We start from the raw sequence: 21,143 nt of genomic DNA, 5'->3' as shown, positions 1-21,143 counted from the left end.
AATTATTTTATAGTCTTATGTATAGATGAATAATCCTACTGTGTTGTTATTTTGTATTCTTCTTGCTTTCAAACCCCTCTTCCATTTTCATGTTGTACCCATTTGAACTGACCTGCTTAATGAAGAAAAAAATCCTGTGATCCTGGCTTCTCCAGCTATCATAACCTTTTTATTATAAATTCAAGTCTGTTTTAGATTCAGTCCCTCTAACTCAATATGGTACTTCATCTGAAATTTCACATTAGACCTCTTAGATGCTAAAGTAAAATATAGGTTAAAAAAGCAATTTTTGAAAAGTTCAGGAGCGGAAAGAACTCAAGGGCTAAATCCTCACATATCTTTATCATGACAGTGTCCAGCAGAGCTCCTGACTAGGAATCTGCTTATAGGTGTGTTTTGACACATGTGCACACGTGCTTATGTACACAAAGGCATATATTTGTGTGGTTTAGACACTGAATACACTGAGTATATTTTACATTGTTTCCCAGTTCAATAAGAAGTTGGTGAACTGTATGACCCAATGGTACCAGAGGTCTCCGTATTCTTGGAGATTCCTCAGAATTCACTGCACTTAAAACATTTTAAGATCTTACGTTCTGAAAAATATAAAATGCTATGCAAATAAAGCAGAACACTATTTAACATTGATGTTTGGGTAATGGTGTTAAAACCACTCTATCAGTAAACATCGCAGATAACGAGTGTGATATTTACAGTACATCTGAATCTATTTTCATGCATTCAAAAATATTATTAACACCTGCTCTGGGGCAGGTAGTTTGTTAGTGCTGTTGATGCAGTTGCAAATGGGTTGTTCTCTTCCTTCAAGAAATTTAGGGTCTAACCGGAGAGACTGACAATAAATGAGTAAATGGATTAATAAGTACACAACTACAATTATGATAATGTCTCTGAGGGTACAATGTTGTGTGCTATGAAAAGACCTAATGGGGAGGATTTACTTTGAGCTGGATGAGTGGTCAGGATAAGACTTCTTTGAGAAGCTGACATTTAAGCTTGGTGGTGCATGATGAGAAGGTACCTGCAAAAATGGCAGGGGAAGTGGAGGGCAAAGTATTCCAGGGAAACAGAAACAGAATAGTCCAAGTTCTCAGGCTGAGGCAAGAACATGACCTGGTCAAGAAACTTAGAGAAATTTGGTTGCTGGCTGATTATGACTGGGAGCCTAAAGCCACGTAAGACATTCCAAGGAATGCCAGAGGGCAGTGTCTTGCTTTGTGTCGTTTGTGTTTGGATTCAGTTACTTTCATGGACCTATATGCCTTTTGAGAGTATGAAATGTGTATTCCCAAGCTCAGGATCTCCATGTTTATTTTGAATGCTAATTACCACAAATATGTTTTTAATTGATAACTGTATATCTTAGGCACACTTCATTACATTTAACCTTTGAGATCACTTTTAATTTATCCTCTTAAAAACGTTTTCTATTAAGAAAGTATGGCACACATCAACCACATTTTAATTACTTTCTTCTGGAAGATTTTTGTGCTGGACACAATTTATCTGTCAAGGAGGAAATGAAAAAATGATCATACTTTGAGAGAATGATGAAAATAAGATCAAATGCCAAACATCTCAATGTGTTTGTTTTCTAGATGATTTAGTATTCTGCTTTTACATAATACTGTTTATACACTCAGCCTAACTTTTTGGCTCCACTTATTAAGAATGTATATGATTTAATTTTTTATAATAGCCAGCAATTTAACACAGCTGGATATTTGCTTTCTCCCCTATCAATCATCTGCTACCACTTCCTATCATTGTATCATACTGACCTTTAATCCAGCCTTTACATACAAACTCACTTATATGTCCAATTCCTGTTTTAATGGGTTTTGATAGATTTCCCTGTGCTCATTTATTTATAGAAATGATTTATTATTTATATTATTTTCACGGTACTTTTATTTCTGTGTTTCATTTCGTTTTGGAGGAGCCACCTTGTATTCTAACAAATATTTCTTCATTGGGTATACATGAATTTTAGATAAGATGTTCCATGTAAATAAATGTTGATGATTCTTTCTACCAGTATCTGCAGCTATTATTATCTTTACTCTCCAAGTTTTTTTTTTTTTTATTTTTTGAAAGGAATTTATTATATTAAATCTGAGCCATAAGAGGGACTCTTATTACTTGCAAGAACACATTAGTCAACTAATAGAGATGGCTGTCCCTCTCTGGCATCTACAGTATCGATTTATTGACTACTGAATTTCTATAACACCAGCATCCTTCAGATTTCAAAACTTAGCTAAGATTTATTAAAGATTCTGCTACTGGTAATCAACCTTTTAGCTAATGGAGCACATACTGAGTTTTTGCACAGAGAATGATGGTTCCCTCCCAAGGGGTTTTGGCTCCAAAGACTAAGTGTTGCTCTGTGGCTTTGGCAAGCCTCAGAGGAGCCCGGCTGCTGGGAACTGAAATGCTCAGAGCTTGCCAACCCCAAACCACTGTGTTCTTCACAGCTCTCTAGTGCTAGGAGTTTGTGTGCCAAGGAAACAGAAACCTGTCTAGAATATAAACTGTTTTCTCTTGACTTTTCCTTTAGGAAGACTAGAAGAGGTTGAACCTGTAAGTTGTTTTATGATTAAAAAATAACTTAGGACTTTACCTTGGAAGTTGAATACTACAATTTCATACAGAAAACAAAATGGCGCATTATATATGCTACCCAAATTACTTTATTCCCAATTATCAAAATGTCTATTAATTTTTTAAGTGATTAATAAGATTGTTGTGGTGGTGACAGTTATTTCAGCTCTTGAACTAAAGCAGTCCCTGTGTGTGAAAGGCCACAAGTTTTAAGTGTGTGATGTAAGCCTGTGACAGGATGGAAATTATTCCAGCTGCGTGGTTATATATAAATGAAAGTGGGTTATGTGGGCAGGTACTGCTGATGATATTGGTAGCACGTAAGTTCACTAGCTAACAAAACTTTTTGCAGGATTGCATATTCTTTAGAAATAAGTCTCAAAGCTATGAGGAATATATATGTTTGACCCATAACACTGGAATTGACTTTACTCACTTTCACTCAAACATCCCTGTCTCTTCTTATTTACCCTCTTTCTATTCTTTCCTATTTCTCCTTCAGTACATACTTTTCTCCATCCAGTTTTCATCAGAGGGAAAGTTTTCTACTTCATCAAGCACAAGACGGAGATGTAAACATGGGATCTTATGAAATTAGGGCTTAACTTACATTCAGTACAACTAGTACTATTCTAAGAAGGTAGACTCTTGTGAAAAATCAGTAAAACTTGGAACACAGAAAAGATTAAATTCATAGCATTTGTATAGCTTAATTTCATTAGACCTGTTGCCTAACAGTTTATTAGGATTCCTTGATTTCTTTTAGACCTGAGTTTCTCCACCTCAGCACTACTGACTTTATGGGCTGGATAATTCTTTGTTGTGGGGACCTTTGCTGTTCATTGAAAGATCCTCTACCCACTAGATGCCAGTAGAACCTCACCCCACACCCCAAATCTCTCCAGACATTTCCAAACGTCACCTAGGGAGGAAAACCACTCCCAGTTGAGGACCACTATTTTAGACCCAGGTACCTGGACACGTGATGTTATAAATCAATACATTAAGCGTAGGTTTTTTAAAAAAGTCTGTTTTTAAAGACTGGATGTCCCCATCTAATCTCATTATTTCCAACAGCATTCAAATTCAAAAGCTGATGACCAATGCTAACAAAGCCTGAATAGATAGAAAGTAGACATCTTCCTTTTTATTAGATAAGATGTCCGGCAATGAAAATCCCTGGATACAAAGAGCTTGTTAAGATGTATTATGTCAGATGAAAGTGCTATTTTAATAACTCGTTATTCTTAGCATGGACAATTTATTTTATAAAAATGGATAATTAGCATTTTGGCTTATCACTTTCTCTCCGTGAATACAAATAATTTGATAGACAGACAACCAAGAGAGACTTCATTAAATAATGGGTCTAATCAGCCTGGAACTAGAGTAAATTAGAGGTTAGACTTCCAGCTTGAGAGTTGGAACTCAGGGTTTGGTGGCAATGTCCTCTCATTCATCCAGGATATTTTTGCGGATTGACCTCATGCTGCAGTCAAAAACCAGAGCACAGGTCAGTTAGCTAGAAATAAAAGTCAAAATTCAGCTTGGGAAGCCGTAGGCTACACTGCATTTAACTTGCAGCTGGATACTTGCAAGAACACGTTCAAAGCATAACTACAAGTCCTATGGTGTCTGGACTTAGCAGCTTCAATTTCTAGATAATGGCCCATTATTAATGTGGAAATATTAGAGAGTTTTCCAGGGAAAAAAATATCAGCCTGGAACCATTCCCCTTTGCATACATTATACACTTCACTGCCATCTGTGGTTATCCATACTACGCATAAAACCTAACTAGTGTTCCAAAAAGGACTACAAATAACACCCTATTTTTTTGAGAACAGTCTTCCCAACACCCAGCTAGGAATCTATTTTAAAATTAATTTTCTTAGAAGTTTTTTTAGTGTAATCTGTCCTTTTGTTTCTAAGAAACAAAGCCCAATGCTGCTTGATTTGGAACTATCTTATTGTCGCTCAGAGAAGACAAATAAGCATTAGTGGAATTTTCCTGGCCTTGGTCGTCTTTTAAAGCTTGCAGTGCAGTCTTAAGAATGGATCTCAGTTGTTACTTAGATTTCCTCTGTGGGGCAGTGGGGGAACTCAGGTCTGAGAAATTATTCTTATCATGAGATGGAAGAATGATTTTATTCACCATTCATACTCCACATACGTGGTCCAACCCACACAGAAGCCTTCGCTCTGTGTGTCCTTAAGCTGCATCTGACATTTTCTACCAAGCAGACTTGTGTGGAAAAAAAAATGAAGGTAACAAGTGTACAATGCTTCCGAAACATATTTAACTTTATTACTAACATCTTCTAAGAAAAATAACAGAGCAAAGCCTGAACAGAATGATTTTACAAGTTCTGAAGAGAATCCTCACATGGTACAATGCAGGAAATAAAAAGCCTTTATTTCCCCTCGAAAATGTGTATGTGTGTGCTTCTATTTATTAATCACATGATTCGTTATCGATGCGTCTCTACTCACCCCTAAGAAGTGTGTATCCTAATAACTAGAGAGTCTTTAGGGGGCTGGGTGAGTGGTAGGTGTGAGCATTCAACTTGGAGGAACCCAGAGAAATATACTGCTTTGTAAATAAATGGAGAGATACAGAGTCTAGGGTGTGTTGCTTGGAAGAAATGAATGTTTGGAAGGGGAGAACCTTTCTCCATATTCCCATATCATCTTCGGTGAAATCTCCATTGTCCACTTATACTCTGTGGGGTGGTTTTTCTTTTGTGGGAAATGAGGAGTAGTGTTGAATTTTACTCAAATTTGCCGTGGGACAAATATGGAGGTTGCTCACGGGTAGCTAATAAATTAGTTGCAGAAGTTAAGAAACAGAGAGTCAAGAGTTGAGAAATCTTTGCAAAAGTACGCAGCTAGAAAGGGGCAGAGAGGGATTTGAATACTAGTCTGATGACAAAGCCAATGCTTGTTTTTATTCTACTATGCTGCTGGAAACTGGTTCCATTATAATTTTCCCAAAACAACTTAAGTTCTTTTGGATGAGATAGAAGCAGAATATGAGAGAATGTTGAAGGTTGATGGTATTGAAATTACTCTATAAAATTATATATATTTATATATAAATGTTTATATATTAAACTTTCAAAGCCCTGGTATTAATAGCTTTTATTTTAAATTATGTCTTCATTGTTTAACCCATTTTGGAAAACATGGTTTGTGGGCAAATATATGCTTTTGGAACCAAAAAGGTATAGAAATGATATGGCCACGGTATCATAAACTTCTTGTCTCCTCGAACAAGAAATAAACACTTAATTGGAGCAAATCCCATTTTTTGAAATTTTACCTAAACTTTGCCTAAAATTAGCACTTGTTTGTTTACAGCAGTTGCACACACACACACGAAAAATGTTTTCATAAAAATTAGAACTAGAAAAATTATTTGACTTTTCACACTCGCCCTCTCTGCCTCACCCCCTCATTTCCAACTCCCTACTCCCCACCAAGTGAATTATATGGTACTGAAAGGTTATTTATTTATTTTTATGATCAGGCCGATCAATAATATATTCCTACCTAATTCATTAGATTGTTAATTAGGCCCTATGTTTCAGATCTGCAGCTACAGACTGGAGCCCAGGAGTGAGGCAAAGAAGCTGTGCTGAGGATTTGTATGTTAGCTGCAGCACGCAGCCAAGATTCTTGCAAGGTTCAGATTTCCTTCTTTTAAGGTGAGAAGGAATCCCATTCTCTCCATGGCCTGTCAGTAAACCTATTTTGTAAGTGAAACAAAAATTAAAAATTTGTTTACGTTTTGCATTGGCTATGCTTTAACATTTTATGACAACTGATCTGGTTTCACTTAAGGGCCTTATTTTTTTTTTCAGCTTTAAAACATGTAAAGTTGCTACACTATTTGGTGTCTGAGAGATGCCCAAATTACTCTTTGTCAAAATGATCCCTTGGAGAGTTCTAAAATCTAGTTACATAGACTTTGGAGAAGACGCTAAGAAAGTCTGAAATCTGCTCTTAAAAATGTGGCCAAGATGACCATAATTTTCAACAAAGCATTTTGGTTCATTCATCCTGCAAGTAATTAGTTGTTTATTGTTGTCGTTTGATCTTCTGAAGCCTGAGTGGAGTCTTTAGTTTGTCTAGTTTCTGCAATCTTGGGTCCTGGAAGAGTGGTCATTTTCAATTTTAACTAATTGCTATGCTTTACATGGTTACAGGGACTGTGCACTTTAGAAAGTCACTTCATTAAAGCATTAAAATACTGTGGGCTCAGTCATTTCATTTACTGGGTCAATAACCCATGATATCTAGAAGAAGATTTAAAATAGTTTAAAAATAATTATTCAAACAAGAAAAGGATTTCAAATTATAATTACCATAGCAATAAAGGAAAAAGAGACTCCAAAGCCAGTATATTATATTTAACCTTAATATCAGATTCCTATAACTCAAAGGGTTTAGCTTGTCCAATAGTAGATTACAAGATCTTAGACCTGGGGCTTCCCTGGTGGTGCAGTGGTTGAGAGTCTGCCTGCCAATGCAGGGGACACGGGTTCGAGCCCTGGTCTGGGAAGATCCCACATGCCGCGGAGCAACTGGGCCCGTGAGCCACAATTACTGAGCCTGCGCGTCTGGAGCCTGTGCTCCGCAACAAGAGAGGCCACGATAGTGAGAGGCCCGCGCACCGCGATGAAGAGTGGCCCCCGCTTGCCACAACTGGAGGAGGCCCTCGCACAGAAATGAAGACCCAACACAGCCATAAATAAATAAATAAATACTTTGGGGGGGGAAAAAAAAGATCTTAGACCTGAAATAAACTTCAGCAATCATTTAGCCTGGATGTAGAAATTCAAGTTTTGTTTTGTTTTTTTCTTAAACACCACTTATAATTCTGTATCCGGACAGCCTATTGCAGTTCATTCTTATGTAAGGTGCTCATTTTTCTTAGAGCATTCACAAATTTCATATTCAGTTTTTTTCCCCAGGTATTTTTCATGTTGGTTGCTACTGTACATTAGAGTTCTTTTTATTCTAGTTCTGTTTTTCCTGATGGTATTGTTGGTAATTTTGTACATTCATATTGTAGCTGGCTACCATTTTTTAATTCTGCTATTAGTTCTAATCATTTTTCTTTGGTTGGTTGTGTGTGCAAGGAAGATTATCATATCATTTGCAAATAATGATGATTTTTCTCCTCTGTTCCAGTATTAATACCTCCCCCAACCCTGCCTCTGGGCTTCAGTTATTTTATTGAACTTCCAGAACAATGTGAAATAACTATGATATCAGTGGGCATTCATGTCTTGCTCCCAGCCCTAACAAGACTATATCTAGTGCAGAGTTTCCAAACTATATTCCAAACTCTTATCCCATAAGATGTTAATCAGTTTCCTACACCCACCCCCCCCCAAAAAATGAGGTGAGGTTTCCAAATAATTTTCTGGAACCCTGAATTAAGCAAAATGAGACAGATTTCCCTAGTGAATGACTTTACTTAGCCTTTAGTGTTTAATATGCATTGGCAATCTTCAAGAGATGGAGAATATATGTGGCATTTCTCAACATATTTGTCTACAAACACTGTTTTTGAAGACCACTTAGCTACCATCTTACAACACGTGACTGCTACCCTGGTAGGGCACTGTGATGTTGGTTTTGGTTTTGGTTTCAGAATGATATTCCTTATCAGGTTAAAAAAAATCCTACTTTTAGCTTACTAAGAGTGTTATATAAATAGAATCTTCTACTATGTGTTCCTTTGTATCTGGCTTTTGCTCACTGTAATGTTTTTAAGATTCATCCATGTTGTTGATTTGTTTTCAATGCTAGATAGTATTCCCTTGCACAAGTGTGTTGATTAAAATTTGTGTTATTTGCAATCTAAGGGTTTTATAAACAATGCTGCTCTAAATAGTCTTGTACATGAATCCTGGTACATAAAAGAATGCACTTTTATAGGATACATATATCAGGAAGTAGAATTCCTGTGTCTTAGGGTATATACATATATTCAGGTATACAGGATAATGCTACAGTTTTTCAAAGTGTTAATATAAACTTAACACTCTTACCAGTTATTGCTTGAGATTTCCAGTTACTATACAGTACATTCTCTTTTTTTTTTTTCAGTACATTCTTTTTAACACTTGGTATTGTCAGACATTTTAATTTCGGGCAACCTGGTAAATGTGCAAACACATCTTATTGTTTTAATTTGCATTTTTCTGGTTACTAATAATAGGCACCTTTTCTTACGTTTATTTGCCATTTGAATTTCCTCTTTTATGTAACAATTGAATATTGTCAGTCTTTCTGTTGCTTTGGCTGTCTCCTGTCTTTTATTACTGATTTGTAAGAATTTGTTATATATCTTGTATATTAACTCTTTCTAGGATACACACACACACACCCCCTAGGAGAGGGAGAAAATATATACCGTGGACCCTTGAACAACGAGGGGGTTAGGGGCACCAATCCTCCATGCAGTTGAAAATCCGTATATAATTTATAGTCAGCCCTCCGAAGACATACTTCCTCAACATCCGTGGTTTCACATCTGTGGATTCAACCAAAGGCAGACCATATAGTACTGTAGTATTTACTATCGAAAAAATAATCCCTGTGCAAGTGGACCCCTGCAGTTCAAACCGGTTGTTCAAGGGTCAACTGTATAAATATCTCTGTGGCCTGCCTTTTCACTCTCTTAATGTCATCTTTTGAAGGACAGCTATTCTTAAATTTAATATGGTTTATTTTCTCAGTCTTTTTCTTTCTTGTTAGTGCTTTTATATCTTAAGAAAAAATTTCCTATTCTGATATTATAAAAGTTTTCCCCTGTATATTTTTTTCTTAAAGCTTACTGTTGTCTTTCAGATACAGGTTTCCAATTCACCAGAAACTGATTTTTGCATATAAGTAAGAGTCTAGATTTACTTTCTTCCATGAGTTTATCCAGTTCTTCCAGCTCCACTTTTTTTTAAAGCCTGATTTTTTTTCTCCACTACTCTGCTTGGTGCTTTCATCACAACTTTTTGGGCCCTTTACTGTGTTCCATGGGTCTCTTTGTTTGTCCTTGTGCCAGTACCACCTTGTTCTTCCTCAAGGGTGTTTTAGCTTTCTTGGCCCTTTGCATTTACATATAAATGTTAGAATCAACTTATAAAGCTCCAGAAAAGAAATTCTGTGGTATTTTGGGATTTTGATTAAGATTACCTTGAATCTATAGACCAGTTTGAGGAGAATTTACATCTTCACATCATTAAGTTTTCTATTCCATGTCCATGTTATAACCCTCCATTTATGTAGAGCTTTTTAAATATTTGTCAATAAAGTTTTGTTATTTTCTCCACAGAGGTCTTGCACATATTTTATGATATTTATTCCTAGGTATTTTATATGTTGATGCCATTGTAAATGATATACTTAAACATTTTTTTATTGTTGCTGACATATTGAAATACAATTGATTTGCATTCTGATTTGTACCTAACAATTCTAACTTTAATTAAAATTATAACAAATTATAGGTGGATTATTTGATACCATTTTAGGGGAGGGATATTTTTCCCTTCTTTCTTTCTAGGTACTTTGGCCAGCCTAATAATTAAATTGACCTAAGACAGATTAACAGGAGAAAAACAAATTTAATTTTGTCGATATGGGAGCTCATAAAAATATGAGACTCAAAGAAGTGACCAAAGCAGGCAGCTTTTATACCTTTTAGAAAAAGGAACAATAAATTTGTGAAGAATTAACAAGACAAAGAAGTTTGGGCTTGGGGTAGTAAATTAGTGAAGAAGTAACAAGTTTTGTTTATACAGCCTTCTTGGCCCTAAATTCTCTATCTCTGGTGATAAGGATGTCTCTTTACCTTCTGGTACAGGGAGGGTACCTTCCACGTGACAGATTTATTTCCTGCGTTCAGAGGAACAAAGGAGGGTCAGAGTATCCTTATTGCACAGGCTATTTCTTAAGTAACTCTAATTCAAAATGATCAATATGCCAAGTGGCATATTTTGGGTGGCTTGCCCTGAACCACATCACCATCATGTCATCTGTGAATAATTATATTTTTGTTTCTTCTTTTCCAATCCTTATATGTTTCATTTTTTCCCCTGATTTGCTGCACTGGCTAGGAACTCAGTACTATATTGCATAGCAATGGTGATAGTGGAAATCCCAACTTCAAAGAGACAGTTTCCAACATTTTACCATTAAATGTGAAGTGCAATGTTTGCTATAGAATTTTTGTTTTGTAGAAACATTTCACTAGATTAAGGAATCTCCCTGTTACTTTTCCTTAACTAAGAGTTTTTAATCATTAGTTCATGTTGAATTTTATAAAACTCTTTTTCTGCATCTCCTGAGATGATCATATGGTCATATGATTTTCCTTTTGAAGTGATCATATAATTTTATTATTAATGTTGCAACTTACATTTATTTTTCTTCCTAATTCTTTTATTTTGAAAAATTTCATACGAGTTGCAAGTTTCACTGAACATCATTTTTACTGAAATAACAGCCAACAGACAAATTATGAATATTCAGATTTAGGTATTTGGCAGACATTTTCTAAAATGAGTGAAGTGAGCTTGTCACTTCAAGAAAAGAACAGGCAACATATTTAACTAATGACAAAAATTGAAGTTTCAAGTCAAAATTAGCATTTTGGAAAATTTCTATTTGTCACCATCAGCTTTCTGGTTTTCCAAAACTTAAAGGCTTTTCTGATGAGGTCAGTGGTAACATCAATAAATGTGTTTAAAATATACATTTGGAAATATCAATGTTTCAAATATCTGCATAACTCGTTGGACTAATATTTTTCCAGATTAGCAGTGTATGATGTTATAAAATCATGCATGAGTTGAAGATCTATGCAAGATACAAGCTAGACAAATGGATTCTAATGCAACATAGACAATTTTATTGATATGGTTTTAGATTCCATATTGCAAATAAACTTTAAGAAACTGCCACTTGTCAAATTTTGGTATAGATTCAAATAAAAATATCCACAATTATCTCCCTTTTCCTACTACATATCTTTGTGAAGCTGGATTTTCTTCATCTACTTCAGCCAAAACAACATGTTTTAATGGATTGAAAGCAGAAACAGATGTGAGAATCTGGCTATCTTCCATTAAGCTAGAGATTAAAGAAATCTGTAAAAATATAAATAATATCATTCTTTTCACTATTTTTGTGGAAAATATGATTACTTTTCATAAAAAAGTGTGTTATTTAGGTTAATATGAAATGGACATATTGGGTTTTTAAAAATAAATGGATATGTAAATTTTTTTAATTTTCTATTTCTAATATGGTAAATATTGATATATATTCAGCTCACATAAACAACAGATCCTTAGAACACTCAATAATTTTTAAGACTGTAAATGACACCGGAGACCAAAAAGTATGAGAACTACTGCCCTAGGAATAACACCAGACATCCTAAGTTTATGAAAGTATAATGTTACTTAGCACATTTATCCTCTTCCCATGACAATGTAAGAACTTTAAGATATTTGAACTCCATTTACCTCCCTCTCAAATTATATGCTATTTTACGGTACTTTTAATTCTAAAATTTCCTCTTTGTTTTTGTTTTTATGAAGCTTCACTATGATATGTTTAGATGTTGATTTATTTTTATTTATTTCGCCTGGGAGTCATCAGCTGAGCCTTTTGAATTTGTAGATTCTTATAAGTGCTGGAGAATTCTCAGCTACTGTCCTCTGTCCATTCTCTCTCTCCTCTTCTCTGGTCTTTCAAATAAATTTGTGTTAGCCCTTCAAATTGTATTCTCTGTGTCTCTTAACCTATTTTTTTTTAAATCTCATGTTTCATTCTGAACAGTTACTTCTGTCTTCTAGTTCACTAATTGTCTTTAGCTTTGTTTGCTCTTTGTTCAGCGAATTTGCTGTTAAATACATTCATTGAATCCTTCATTTCATGTATCATATTTATCAGTTCTAGAACTTCTAAGTGGTTCTTTTTCACGTACAGTCCATCACTTTTTATAGTTTTCATTTCCCTGCCAACATTTTTACTTGGCTTTTATCTCCTTGAACACAGTGAACATAGCTGTTTTAGTCTGTGCCCTGTAATTCCATATGTGGAGCTCCTATAGGACTGTTTCTATTGGTTTTCTCTAATGGTGTTTTGTCTTTTCATATATTTGAAATTTTATTTGTAGCAATAATTTGAGGCCTAGGGTGCTATTATGTTCCTCCAGGGAAGAGTTTCTTTGCTTTTTCCAGGTGTCTAAGGTCATTTAGATGTTTAGGACTACATAATGTAATTTCCAAAATTGAGGTTTTCAGAGCCAACCAATTGACGTGAAAGAAGATGATAGATTTTTGCAAGACTGGTTTATTTCAAACTTACTCTTAGGATACCTCTTAGGAGTCCTAGTCTGTCATGTCTGCGCACAGGTTGGAAGAAGAATTTCCAGACACGAAGTATTTTAGAAAAGAGTGAGTTTATGGAGAACAAAGAGCAGAGTTAGTGAGGGGCGCTTCAAATACAGCGGGCCGACTTCCTGATAGACCAGGGAGAGCCGGCCCCCTTTGTGGGCTAGTAGCCAACTTTTATAGCCTCAAGACAAAGAAAATTCCTGCTGGCAGGATGGCATTAGGTGATTGGTCAAGATGCTACAAGGTTACTACATGGTGATTATTTTGCCTAATATGGGGTGGGGGGGCTGTCTGGTTTAGATTAGGAGAGCCCACGGCAACAGTTGCTATGGGAGCGTGGTTAATTCTGGAATTTTTGTCCTGTGTCCTTGATGTAGGGTGTCCTTTATGTAGGGCTCCGCATAGTCCAAAGTGGATATTGATTTACCCTTTTTGGGCTCTGGATTCTGATCTCTGTCCTCCTAGACCCAGGAGAATGCCAGAAACAGAACTTAGCTAATTATTCCAGAGCCACAAATGCCTCCAGGGCAAAAATAGTCCTTAGTGTTGGTGTACCTCCCTGAGTTCCAGACTTCTCCAGACTGGCAACTCCTCACTATCTTGTTAGGTCTTGGATAGTGTTAAAGAGATGGTTTTTATATTTTTTCCAGTTATTTTAGTTATCTTACACAGAAAGATGATCTGAATTTTGCAAGTTAACATACTGAAGCAGATATTCTCATACTGGTTTCTTCCTTTCTTTCTTTCTTTCTTTCTTTCTTTCTTTCTTTCTTTCTTTCTTTCTTTCTTTCTTTCTTTCTTTCTTTCTTTCTTCCTTCCTTCCTTCCTTCCTTCCTTCCTTCCTTCCTTCCTTCCTTCCTTCCTTTCTTTCTTTCTTTCTTCCTTCCTTCCTTCCTTCTTTCCTTCCTTCCTTCCTTTCTTTTCTTTCTTTCTTTCTTTCTCCTATTGAATGATTCTTTAAATTCCACAGTGTTTTACAATTTTCAACAGTTTCACATACATGATTTCATATAATTCCATAATAACCCTTTTTTTCCCCTACCCCTATGTTACCCCTCCCTCTTTCTTCTCCCCACAGGTAACCACTAGTTTGTTCCCTATATCTGTGAGTCTACTTATTTTTTGTTTTATTCACTAGTTTGTTATATTTTTTAGATACCACATGTAAGTGATATCATACAGTATTTGCCTTTCTCTGTCTGACTTATTTCACTTGGCATAATGCCCTCCAAGTCCATCCATGTTGCTGCAACTGGCAAAATTTCATTCTGTTTTATGGCTGAGTAATATTCCATTCGATATATGATATACCATATCTTATTTATCCATTCATCTGTTGATGGACATTTAAGTTGCTTCCATACCTTGGCAATTGTAAATAATGCTGGTATGAACACTGGGGTGCATGTATCTTTTTGAATTAGAGTTTTTGTTTTTTTCAAATATATACCCAGGAGTGGAATTGCTGGGTCATATGGTAGTTCTAATTTTAGTTTTTTGAGAAACCTCCATACTGTTTTCCATAGTGGCTATACCAATTTATATTCCCACCAATAGTGTGCAAGAGTTCCCTTTTCTCCACATCCTTGTCAGCATTTGTTATTTGTAGACTTTTGATGATAGCCATTCTGACAGATGTAAGGTGATAGCTCATTGTGGTTTTGATTTGCATTTCCCTGATGATAAGTGATGTTGAACATATTTTTATGTACCTGTTGGCCATCTGCATTTCCTCTTTGGAAATATATCTATTCAGGTCTTCTGCCCATTTTTTAATCAGATTTTTTAAAAATGTTGAGTTGTATGAGCTGTTTATATTATGTTGGATATATTAACTCCTTATCAGTTATATCATTTGCAAATATTTTTTCCCATTCAGTAGGTTGTCTTTTTGTTTTGTCAATGGCTTCCTTTGCTGTGCAAAAGCTTTTAAGTTTAATTAGGTCCCATTTTTAAAATTTTTGCTTTCATTTCCTTTGCTTTAGGAGATAGATCCAAAAAAATATTGCTACAATTTACGTCAAAGAGTGTTCTGCCTATGATTTCCTCTAGGAGTTTTATGGTTTCTGGTTCTATATTTAAGTCTTTAATCTATTTTGAGTTTATTTTTGTATCTGGTTTTAGAAAATGTTCTAATTTCATTCTTTTACATGTAGCTGTCCAGTTTTCCCAACACTACTTATTGAAGAGACTGTCTTTTCTTCATTGTATATTCTTACCTCCTTTGTTATAGATTGACCATAAGTGTGTGAATTTATTTCTGGGCTGTTTATTCTGTTCCATTGATCTGTGTGTCTGTTTTTGTGCCAGTACCATACTGTTTTGATGACTGTAGCTTTGTGGTATATTCTGAAGTCAGGGGGTATGATTCCTCCAGCTCTGTTCTTCTTTCTCAAGATTCTTGTGGCTATTTGGGGTCTTTCGTGTTTCCATACAAATTGTAAAATTTTTTGTTCTAGTTCTGTGAAAAATGCCATTGGTATTTTAATAGAGATAGCATTGAATCTGTAGATTGCCTTGGGTAGTATGGTCATCTAACAATATTAGTTCTTTCAATCCAAGAACATGGTACTTTTTAATGGTAATGAATTTGAATATCCTCTGTTCTTTGGTTTTTGCATTTCCAAACTGGAAGGAATGACTTATACTACAGCTTCTTTCCTGAAGCCTGCAAGCCACATTTTTCTCCTTATTCCCCAAACAAGCATACCCTTAGGATATACAATACAAGCATATGTCTCCCTGTCTCCAGTGAAGGAACATAACCCCACTAAGACATTTTTGTTTCCTTATCTCTTCCATTTACTCATTTTCCTACCATTTCCTTCCACTTTCAGCTTAGAATTCATGTTACTAGTGCCCATAGTTATTTCTCAACTTTGAATTTTCAGTACACCACTTGCCTCAATCTCCAGCCCTGGATCAAGCTGGCTAAACTCTTTCTTCATCCTTGCCTCGGTGCTCCTAAACAGTGTGAGAAAGAATGCATAACCTTACAGTATATTCATCAAAAGTCTATAATTTCTAAATTCTAACTGTGGCACAATTGGCAATCCTTTTGATTCTTGCTCAAAATATTCTCTTTGTCAAAAGTTCATGTCTCTTCTGAAGTCTGTTAACCTTACCTCTAAGTCTCTCAATAATTAACCCTTACTTGCTTTATAGAAATATAAGGGAATCTGGAGTAAACTCTAGTTGTATTCCACTCTTGTAAGGTCACATGTTTCTCCTCATTCTTAATTCTTTTTTTCCTGTCTCAGAGGAGGAGGTGTCTCTACTTTTTCAAAGGCTATTCATCCAACTGTACTCTTAAGTTTTATTTATTTACTTATTTATTATTGAACTATAGTTGATTTAAAATATGTATTAGTTTCAGGTATACAGCAAAGTGATTCAGATATATATATCTGAATATATATATCTGAATATAAAAGAAGTAAATATAAATACATTTATATTTAAAATATAAAATTCTGAAAAGGATTTTCAGATTCTTTTCCATTATAGGTTATTGCAAGATATTGACTATAGTTCCCTGTGCTATACAGTAGGTTCTTGTTTTTTATCTATTTCATATATAGTGGTATGTATCTGTTAATCCCATACTCCTAATTTATCCCTACCCTACCCTTTTCCCCTTTGGTAAACATAAATTTGTTTTCTACGTCTGTGAGTCTGTTTCTGTTTTGTAAATACGTACATTTGTATTATTTTTTAGATTACACATATTAGTGATATCATGTAATATTTGTCTTTGTCTGACTTACTTCACTTAGTATGATAATCTCTAGGTCCATCGATGTTGCTGCAAATGACAATATTTCATTCTTTTTATGACCTAGTAATATTCCTTAAATTATTGACTCCTATCTTTCCTGGGTTCTCCCTCCATTAGTGGGTCCTTTTCTTCTATTTGCAATTACTCCCTCTTCACCAACCCCTTCCTCTCAAACTACAAACCCCCTAAAGCATCCTCCAGCCTAGAAAATAAAACAAGATGAAAAAAAACCAAAAAACCTGTATTGAATGAACGTCAACGAATGTTCAATTTATCACTAGCCTTATATGCTGGCAGAAATTCTACATGACAATTAAGAGCATTTGTAAGATAACATGATTTTCCTTGCTTCCAAAGCAAATTCTGGCCAGAACATAAAGAACACCTCTTGGGGGCTTCCCTGGTGGCGCAGTGTTTGAGAATCTGCCTGCTAATGCAGGGGACACTGGTTTGAGCCCTGGTCTGGGAAGATCCCACATGCCACGGAGCAACTAGGCCTGTGAGCCACAACTACTGAGCCTGCGCGTCTGGAGCCTGTGCTCCGCAACAAGAGAGGCTGCGATAGTGAGAGGCCCGCGCACCGCGATGAAGAGTGGCCCCCACTTGCCGCAACTAGAGAAAGCCCTCGCACAGAATCGAAGACCCAACACGGCCAAAAATATAAATAAATAAATAAATAAATAAATAAATAAATAAATAAATTTAAAACTGTATTAAAAAAAAAAGAACACCTCTAATGCTATATAATTAACAATATCTTTGTGGAAATAAAGTTCTCATGCTTGGTACTACATGCAAACCTCCAATACCTTTTCCCTTTGTTCTTCATAACCTCTGACTTCTAGGACTGATTTCAATTCTAAGTGCTGCTTACCAATCTAGCAGTGTTTGAGGGGTAATGGAAGGATTTACTACACTAGCATCTAGTGCGTGAGGGATCCAAATTTACCATTTTGTTTTTCATCCTTTTTTATCAGGCGTTATGGTCTAATTTGCCATTGCTAATTCCTCTAGGACAATATTTCTCAAACCTAGATGCCCATTGGAATCATGTGTGAAACTTAAAAAAAAAACTTACTTGCAGGCACCATCCTCAAGAGTTGTCTGATTCAAATAGTTTGGGGTGAAGTCCAGCCATTATAATTTTTTAAAAGCTCCTTTGGTCATTGTAATGCACAGCTAGTTGAGAGCCATGTCCCTAGTTGAGTGACATGTGAGATACTAATACCATAGCATAAATCAGCTTTCTCTCTTACTCTCTTTATGTGATACACCTGGATAGTATGTTAGCACTGGGTCCTGAGCTCATCTTCCTGAAGGGAGAGGAAAATAATCCAGAGGTAAGTTGGCCTCAAAATCAGTCAAATTTTGTTATGATCTGATAGTGATAGTGAAATATGAATTACTCCCGTTTTCTCAGTCTGTAGGTGAAAACTCTTTTTTGGTTTGAAAAGACTCATTGTTTGCCTTCCAGTTCAGAGAAAGCAAACTGCTTTCCTTTGGCCTGCCTTCATGATTATACAGATCCATTTTCTAAAGGAAGCTCCAAATAAAGAGAACACATCATCTACGGTGACTGAGAAACATAGTTTTATGGTGCTGGTTGTAGAATTATCTCTTGACATTAACAATTTTATGCACCCCCCTGTTAAGTTTTATGCTTGGATGTAATGCCAACAGGTAGGAATCAAGGTAAATGCCATATCCCAAATCCACAGAGTCAGAGCCAAACCGTGGGTTATCAAATTTATCTTTTTATGTGCTGTTACTCATAGTGTATGATTTATACACACTGCTTTTGAAAGGTGCATTAACTGAAAGAAGCTGGCTTGTGGAGGGACAAAAAAGTACATATACAGGCTGGCTTGGTTGAACTGTGTTGATTTCTCTCTAGAACAGTCTTTACAATTCTTTGTTCACAGAGGTCTGCTGAAAGTGACTCAGTGTAGATGAAAACAGCTTGCTTAACCATTCCTGAAACACAGGAAAAATTAAAATACATTCTTTTCTTTGTCAAGCAATAAAAACAATGCCAGATTGTTAATGCCTTTTTTGTACCTTTCACTTGAAAGACCTCAAAAGAACATGGAGGAGAATAAAGGCAAAATCTATTCCCCAATGGCGTCATTATACATGTTGAAGCCTCTAAAACGAAAACTCTGAAGACATTCAGGAAGAGTAGAGGAATAAATGACAGCAAACCGAAGAGTGTGTCTCCAGAGCTTTGTTCAACCTGCTTTGTTCAAATTCATTCAAATTGCATGATGAAAAGCAAAGATCTCATTTGTTTCAACATTAAAGTAGTAAATTAGTGAGTGGTGAGTTGCTAATTGTCCTGTAAAGCATTTAAGGTGCCAGGAGTGCCCCATTGCCGACACTTTAAATTGCATTCTCATGGTTGAAGTGAAAGCAACCCTTAGAATAGTATAAAACAATGTTTTTAATAATTTAAGCTGGTTCGATTCAAACATGATTTTCGTTCTGAAATATTTATCGAAGCTCCTGCTTTTATTTGAGATGAGCAAGTTTCATTTTAGACTTCAAGACATCAAATAGAAATCCATTTTCAATATGGGGCTAAAGTAGGGAGATAGATTAGCTCTGTCCAGTGCTGTGTTTCATCCCTGGCTGTGTCTGCTTACTTGTAGGGTATAGAATTAGCAGGTTTGGTTAAATTTTACTTGAATTTTTAGTGACCTTTTCTAATCCTGACTGTTTCATAATTTAATGTCTTGACCTTCGTTTTCTGTAGAGCCACCTCAGTGATAAATGCAGAGATTTAATAACTAGAACTGGTTGACAGGTGACCTTTCGTACCTGGCCATTTCTCTTTGCTGGGGAAACCACACTGTTTTGCAAGTTTTAATTCACAGATTTTAATTATCTATTGTATTGTCTATAAGCTTATTCATGGAGAAAAAAGCAAAGGTTAAATATTTCATTCTTCTTACTGATTAAAATGTAAAGTGCTTAGCAGTTGTCCCAATATATCATTCAAAAAGGAAAGGGCAGTTTGTCAGATTCTTACCCAAAGAAGAGAGAAGGGGAATTTTCCAGAGTGGTTGGTAAGGAGTAGGATGGAGAAAGTGGCCAGGAGAGTGAGCTGTCTCATTAGCTGGATGAGGGTGACTGTGTGTGTGTGTGTGTGTGTGTGTGTGTGTGTGTGTGTGTGTGTGTACATTTAGAGCAGAAAAACAGAAAGAAGTCTTTAACTATATGTGTCCTAGTTTGAAGAGAAAAGTGACTGTGACTCAACAAAAGGTGAAACTTGCCGATCAGAGTGAGTGACCTGTTAGTTTTGGTCATTTTTTTTTTTCAACCAGACAAGGATCAGTTGGGCATGTCATGGTAAATTGGTTTCTAGAGTCCACCTAAATAATATTTCCACACAGGAAAATAAATCTAATTATTAAAATACCACAGACTCTTAAAAAGAGATGAGAAGAGCCACGTCTTCCTCCTTACCTCCATAGTATCAAGGATTTCTTGCGCTTACGTTCTTCAACGTTTATGCAAACAAGAATCCATTTCTGTGCTAAATGCTCACGCTTCTGATAAGACAAAAATAAAAATCAGCATGCCTGTAAAATGACCTACAGGATGAGCATACTATCCCAGGCAGCCAGTGTCCTAGAACCTTCGTACGTATGGAGAGGGGAGCGACTCAAAGAGTTAGAGGAGGGCTTGGCGTCTCCAGCTGACTTTGCTTCCCAAGGACTTGAAAGCAGCCACTGGGGGCTTCTAGAGTGCATTTGCCTCAAGGAGGCTTTCCGACAGGGGGAGGTATTCTCTTTAGCCACGGAGACCAGCTTATAACAACATCTGCCATGGCCTTTTGTTTTCTCGGACACGGACTGTAATCATTTAATGCTTCAGAAACAAACACGATTCACTGCTGCTATGAAAAAAAGTTTGAAAAGCCAATTGAGTGAAAAGATGTGGAGGACCATTTTAAAGCCAATAAAATTGGTCATGATTAGTTTATCTTAGACTAAAATTTCAGCCGTATTTCAAACTGAAATATTAAGAAAAAATTGTCCACATAATTTCTTATGCCATCATAATGCCATTGTCAGAAAGGAGAGGTTAATTTTACCCCCATGCAAACTGTAACACTCCTGAGAAGACTTTCGTCAACTAAGAACTTTGTCCTGTTTTGGTGACATTCTTGGCCGCCAGCATGGTTAAAAACATTAATTTATAATTTAATATAAATAATTTTAATATGATACTGGGTGAGATTTGAGATGTTTGCCTATATGTATATTAGGGATAGTGCAAATTAATAGTAAATATTTCTTTAATATCCCCCACTTCTTAAT

At 35.9% G+C, this 21,143-nt stretch overlaps 1 protein-coding gene and 2 long non-coding RNA genes across 4 annotated transcripts in view; 1 reads left to right on the top strand and 2 right to left on the bottom strand.

Annotated features, from left to right (window-relative positions):
- The window catches only part of ST6GALNAC3 (ST6 N-acetylgalactosaminide alpha-2,6-sialyltransferase 3), a 550,290-nt gene that overhangs the window by 303,946 nt on the left and 225,201 nt on the right, over window positions 1-21,143 (top strand). The gene's annotated exons all lie outside the window — the stretch shown is intronic.
- LOC309641494 overlaps window positions 1-21,143 on the bottom strand; it is a 664,930-nt gene that overhangs the window by 634,368 nt on the left and 9,419 nt on the right. The gene's annotated exons all lie outside the window — the stretch shown is intronic.
- Window positions 1,698-19,972, bottom strand: LOC309641503. Its single transcript, XR_014252645.1, has 3 exons — window positions 17,553-19,972; window positions 7,427-17,206; window positions 1,698-7,112 (listed from the first exon to the last, which is right to left on the bottom strand). It is a non-coding gene; the product is annotated as an uncharacterized lncRNA (long non-coding RNA).

Source organism: Balaenoptera physalus (genome assembly GCF_965194825.1).
Source record: "Balaenoptera physalus genome assembly, chromosome: 1".
NCBI classification, from domain to species: domain Eukaryota; kingdom Metazoa; phylum Chordata; class Mammalia; order Artiodactyla; family Balaenopteridae; genus Balaenoptera; species Balaenoptera physalus.
Note: the sequence above shows the minus strand (reverse complement) of the source record. Positions and strands in the feature narration are given on the sequence as shown.